At 31.7% G+C, this 6,669-nt stretch overlaps 1 protein-coding gene across 1 annotated transcript in view; it reads right to left on the bottom strand.

The window, feature by feature from the left end:
* The window catches only part of LOC107606162 (F-box protein FBW2), a 5,447-nt gene extending 2,961 nt beyond the window's left edge, over positions 1-2,486 (bottom strand). Inside the window, exon 1 of the mRNA XM_016308158.2 lies at positions 2,482-2,486. The gene's annotated coding sequence lies outside the window, so the exon portion shown is untranslated. The remainder of the gene's footprint in view (positions 1-2,481) is intronic.

The raw sequence follows: 6,669 nt of genomic DNA, 5'->3' as shown, positions 1-6,669 counted from the left end.
TCCCGCCCCCTAGCGGGTAGGGGCGGGGTGGGTACTCGCAGGTTCGGATAATATTGTCATCTCTAAATTAAAATTGTCTTTAAAGTTTAATTTGATTTTAAAATCATTTTTGAACTAAAATACTCTTTTCTTTTTTTTTATTAAAATATTCAATTCTTCTTTTCCATCACAGCAGCATATCTTCTTCTTTTTCTTTTTCTTCATTATCAGTAACGTAATCAGAAAAAATCAGAAGAATACAAGAGATCAAAGAATAATGAAATAAAAAAATAATAAAATCAGAAGCGCAATAATAATGAAATAAAAAAAATAGAATCAGAACTAGAAGCACAACAACAATGAAAACAGAATCTAAATGAAAAACAGAAGAAACAGAAACAAAAGAACAATAAAATTAGAATAGAATCAGAATCAACAACATCAATGGAATCAGAATCAGAAACAATGTGATTCATAAAATCAACAATGTAATTAACAAAAAAACAAAAACAGAAGAATCAACCATGCAATTAACTAGGGGTGGTAAACGGGCCTAAACCCGTTGGACCGGCCCGTGTAACCCGCCAAAAAAGGCAAGTCGGGCTGAAAAATTGAAACCGCCAAATAGCAAAAACCCGCCTAACCCGCACCGCTTAAACTGCGGGTTTTGGCGAGGCGGGGTGGGCTTTCCCGTCGGGTTTAGTGTTTCTTGGCAAGGGGTATTTTTGTAATTTTTTTGCCAAAATCTAACTTCCCTCAACCCAACTTACAAGAGAATGAAGATGAAAATTGAATGTTTTGGATTATGTTTATTTTGCTTTGAAAACAATATTTATAATTATATTTTGGATGAAAACTTGGTTTATAATTATATCTACTTGTCTACTTGATGTGGGCTTCCCCGCTTGCCACCCCTACAATCAACAAAATCAATAAATCAGAAGCAGAATCAAAACCCTAGGGAGGACTAGCGACGAGGAGCAGAGCAACGACGACATGCGAGGAGCATTGGCGACATGCGAGGAGCAACGATGAGCAGCGAGCAGTAGCAAGCGGCAAGGAGCAGTAGCAACCGGCGAGCTAGCGAGGAGGAGTAGCAGAAACGACACTTCCTTCTTCTTCTTCTTCCCTTCCCCTTCTTTTTCTCTCCTTCCCTGCTCCTCTCTCACAACTCTAAAACTCTCTTTTTCTTTTTTCTTTTCCTTTTTTTTATTTTATAATTTTTTGTTAGGGATAATTTTAGTAATAAAATTTAAGATTTAAGTAAAAAGGACGATTTTAAAATCAAGTTAAACCTTAGAAACGATTTTGTATGTAAAAAAAAGTTAAGGACAAAAACAATTTTCAACCTATACCTTAGGAATCAAAATCGTACTTAACCCTAAAATATTATCTTATTCACTAGTTTAGTTTAAAATAATAAAAAAATAGTATATATTTTTTTATAATTTTCTTTTTTTATTAAAATACTAGAAATACAAAACTGAATAGTAATATAATTGGGAGAATATAATTTGTACTTTAGCAGAGTGTATCGTACTACAACAAATATTTTAGAGGCATTGGAAAAATATAATTGAACCCTCTATTAACAATTAAGTCCATAGACATTGATTCAACCACCACTAAAAACCAAACAATATCAAATAAGAAGAGAATCGAGCTAGAAGATGATAGACTGGCCTAACAGCTAATTGTTCCAGACATAGTATAGAAGAACCAAATTCTTCCTCTAGCTAGCTTACTGTCTCGTCCACTCTAATAACAACTGTGCCACAACCTCAACCAGCACTGCAGCAATTCTCCTAGTATTTATTTCAGTAAACAAAATATTTTGTACTTTCCATAACTCTTGTTTAGAGTGGAAAAATTGGCGCTTTTACTGATACTAGTACTAGATTGTCATTTAACAGTAAAGTTTGAGAGTGAGAGATAACATTAATATAGGGTAGGTTAAAAGATATAACGAGAATTGGAGTAAAATTACAAAGGTAAGAATAGAAACTATTAAAAATCAGTATTTTTTGGATGGATTTTGAGATAAAATTGAGATAAATTTCGAATAAATTAAAAATAAAATTTTTTATTACAGATAAAATTTAGACAAATTTTTTCTTTCCAAAACACTTGTTACTAATTTATATTTCGTCTAAAAAACCTTTTTCAGACGAATTTGTGAAAGTAGAATTAAATTCTTCTATACGAGTACCAGTTTTAGTTAAAAATGTGTCAAAATCTCTAGTTTCACAATGAAAAAGAATACGAATAATAATGTAATGTTTTACAGAATCATAAATATGCATGAAAAATAACTATGAACAAATGTAATTTGTAAATGATATGAATATATAATAATAACACTTCTCAGAAAACCAAAGTGTTTAGTACATGGATCAAACCTTCACATAATTTCTAAGGATTCAAGTAAAAAAGAAAGAACCTGATAAAGTAAAATAAAAGCAATAACTTGGTAGGAATGTAAACTATAAAAATGTGAAGAACATGAAAGAAAATTATGGAAGGAACTCTACTCAAAAGATTAATGTAGATAAATCACATAAAGTGCTGTGAAAAAGTAAGTATATTTCTGGTGAGAAATTTTAACCTTTTACTTATTGCCGAAACTCCTATTTATAAACAAAATCGACCAATTCCTTGTTGATATGCGACAACGGACAATTACTTCAACAATAACTATTCCCACCAAGAACTACTTGACTTTCGTAGTCGTTGAACCTCCTTTTCAACAATACTTTTTTGAATGTTGCACCTCTTCAACTCGAATCTTTGATATAGAAGTCGTGAATCATTGACAATAGATTCCTTTGACGCCTTACTCTCATCCTAATCGAATTTTTATTTGATTTATTCGTATCTAAAGAATTATTATCAAGACTTTTAATATTGAAAAAGTTAATCTAAAATATAGCCACCCAAGATGACATGTATAGGAGCTAAAACTTGAATTTTTCAAAGTTAAAAAAACAAATAAGCATAATAAAGAGACTAACCAAATCCAAGTTTAATCTCCTATGCCATGGAAGACTATACGTTTCATTTATTTTTTTTAAGGGTAAAGTACGATTTCGGTCCCTATAATTTAGACTAAAATTTTATTTGCCCTTAACTTTTTTTAAAAAATTCGTCCTTAAGATTCAACCTGATTTTAAAATCATCATTTTTATCTAAATTTTAAAATTATGGACCAAATTACTCTTACTATAAAAAATTATAAAATAAAAAAAAGAAGAATAGAGAAAGAGAGAAAAGCAGTCACTGGAAAGAGCGAGAGAGAAGCACGGGGAAGAAGAAGGTGGCGATGACGTCGGCGAGGGAGATGTCGCATGTCGCCATCGCTGTTTCTGCTCCTACACCAACGCGTCCATGAGCGGGTGTGGTGGAGATGACATCGATGCAAGCAGATTGAACGTAAGCTTATTGAACACAAGCCGATTGAACGCAAGCCGTTTTTGTTTCCCAGCAAGCATGGTCTCGTTGCTCCTTGCTCGCTCCCCACTGCTTCTTGCGTGCTCGCCGTTGTTCCATGCTACTTGCCTCTACTCCTCGCCACTTGCCACTTGCATTTCCGTTGTTTTATGGTTTTTTCCTTCTTCTTAGTGCAGATATGCTTCTGCGTGTTTTACTTCTGGTTCATTTCACTTCTAAATTAGGATTTTAATTCTATTTTTTTTATTTTGTTGATTCTTTGATATTTAAAATGCTAGTTAATTCTTTAGTATTGATTTCTGCTTTTGTTTCTTGTTTATTACATTTTTTTCTTGTTTATTACATTTTTTCTTGCTGTCTTGTTGTTGTGTTTTATTGCTACTACTCGTGTTTCTTGTTTTTTCCTTCTGTTTTTGTTTTAAAACTTTATTGTTGTTGTTGATGCGGTGAAAATCCTTGTTGCTGATGAAGAAGAAGAAAAAGAATAAGAGAAACTAAGTATTTTGGTGAAGAAGTTTGTTGGAGAAGGATGGTTAGAGAAGGATATTTTGGTCTGAATAACGATTTTAAAACTAAGTTGAACCTTAGGGACGAATTCAAATAAAAAAATGGTTGGAGACAAATAAAATTTTCTGCCTAAATATTAAGGACCAAAATCATAATTAACCTTTTTTTAACATTAAATGTTTCAAAAATGGTTCTTTGGATGCCCCAATGAATCAAAATGGAAATGTTTGGTAACCAAAGAAAATCAGCCAAAACTAGTTATAACTTACCTTATTTAGCATTTATTAATTGTTGCGACAATTAATTAATGCTAAATAAGACAAGTTCTGGCTGTTTTTTTTTTTTGTCTACCTAGCATTACCCGAATAAAAAAACTATTTTTAATGAATTTTAAAAACGTATAATTCTTAATAAATTATTTAAGAACAAAAATGTACCATGTAAATGATTTGTTCCTATTTAGCTGGTCGTATCTGCAAAATTATATTAAAAATATATTCATTACGACAGCATACGAAATAGGGTGTGCATGGTTCGGTCCGGTCTGAAGATCCGGTCCGGCCCCGAATAGTCTAGGGGCTATTTTGGTGTGATTTTACCGGGTCTAGGGTCGGCAAGAGTCTCAAAAATAGACCCGGTCATTATTTCGGGTCGGGTCCGAGCCATGCTCGGATCACCCGAAGTCGGCCTGGTGGCCCGGTCATTATACACCATTAATATTTTGTGTTATTACTTATTAGTGATAGATGATGGCTATTCTTACGTGGAATTTAAGTATTGTAAACCTTAATATTGTGTTATTAGTTATTATAAGACTATAAGTTAATGTTTAATGCATAAGATTTTAGACTAATGCATAATATTGTGTTATTTGTATTGATTTAAATATTTGGTGTTATTAGACAATATTAGTATTGATTATGGTTATGCTCTAATTTTAGAGAAGAGTTAGTTCTTGTTATATTTTTCTAAGTGAATTTTACCATATCAAATAATGGTTGGAGTATTGAAAATTTGGATATTTTCACATGCTAGCTTATAAGAAGGTATCAAGGTAATGTAATGTTAACGGCCCGATTTTCACCCGTTTTTACCCGGTATAATCATGGCCCGAAAGTGTATAGGTTTCATCGGGTCTAAAGCCGAATTCGGGTCTAATAAATAGACCCAATATATATTTTAAACCGGATCTGGATCACATCAAACCCAGTTTTATCCGCCCCATGCACACCCGTACTACGAAATATGTTTTTCTTTGTTAATTTTGCAGCTTGTGCCTATTGATATGTTCCCTTCCAAAATTAATTAATAATATACATAAACGTTTTACATACATTAAAAATTAAAGATTTTTTATTTAAATAATAAAGGCCAGCTCATAAGAGGATAGATATGAGAAAATGAATGATTGAATTAAGGTAATAGAGTAATGAGGAGAAGATGGATGAATCGGAGTGGGTGAAGATGAAGTGAAGCTCTGACCCAAAGTGATGCCTACAAAGGCCTCTCTATATGCTACTGTATCCATGTGAGAATGGCATGGTCTTCGTGGTCAACAGTCAACACTCACCACTCTTTTTCTACTCATTTTAATTTCAAACCTGCAAATTTTTAAGTTGTTGTTCAATTGTTTGATATTTTAATTAGGCTAAACTTTTAAGTTCTTTTTTTAATATTCACACTTTTATAATTAAAAAATCTATAAATTATATCTGATTAAAATACGTCAAAAGCTAAATTTAAAAACTAATTTTTTTGTCGATGAGTTATAGTTCAAATGGCATAGTCTTTCCATATTTACTAAGAGGTTGCGGGTTCGAATCTTCTTATCTTTGATAAAAAAAAAAAAAACTAATTTCTTTTATATTTATTTATGTTAGTTGTTACTAATATCTTTTTTGGTCTAAATATATAGTCAGTGAATAGGCAAGTAGATGCACACCGTACCAATAATGTGAAGTGTTAAGTGCAAACTGCAAACAGTGTTAATGTTTTCTGTGGAATGCGTACTAAGGAATGCTTGCTTCTGGTTCTTGGGGCTACAACGAAGTACCATTTGCAAATACAAAATTACAACTTAGAGCGTGTGGTGTGATCACGTTTGCAAATTGCAATAAGGACTGACATTATTGCAATTTCAATTTTTCTCTTTCAAAGCTATTGGATCATGCTACGATGAACTTTGTTTCTTAAAGTAGTGAAGATTGTTTTTTTTTTTTTTCCATAATGGAGGAAAATTTTTCGTATATAATATATAATTAGATTTCTCCTTAAAAAAATTAGTTACAATTTTTTCTCTTTAAAAAGAATTACATTTTTTTAGAATGGTGGGATGTCGTACTACTACTTACTAGTTAGTGGTTACTACTTACTACCTACAGTTTGCTTGCTTTTTAGGTTTTTATAACTTTTTACAATGGCAAAATGCCAGACATTATTATTAATTATTAAAGTACCATTTGCTTTGTTTTAGACATTAGTAGTACTTGTTACCACCACTGTCTTTGTTTATGCAGTTTGTGGAAAATTAATTACTCCGTTGCTTAGTTAGTTGGACATTAAATTCAGGAACAAGAAGGACAATAATCAAATTCAAATTCAGTATTTGTCATTTTTTTTTTCCGATGAATTAGATAATTTTTAATCCTAGATATTAGAACATCTCAAACTCACAGCACATTATATATTTAGTTATTCACACATATAAATATTTAAAAAATTTTATCCACTATTTGA

This window comes from Arachis ipaensis, chromosome B07, assembly GCF_000816755.2.
Source record: "Arachis ipaensis cultivar K30076 chromosome B07, Araip1.1, whole genome shotgun sequence".
In the NCBI taxonomy this organism is placed as follows: Eukaryota; Viridiplantae; Streptophyta; class Magnoliopsida; order Fabales; family Fabaceae; genus Arachis; species Arachis ipaensis.
This window is presented reverse-complemented; position numbering and strand designations above follow the sequence as displayed.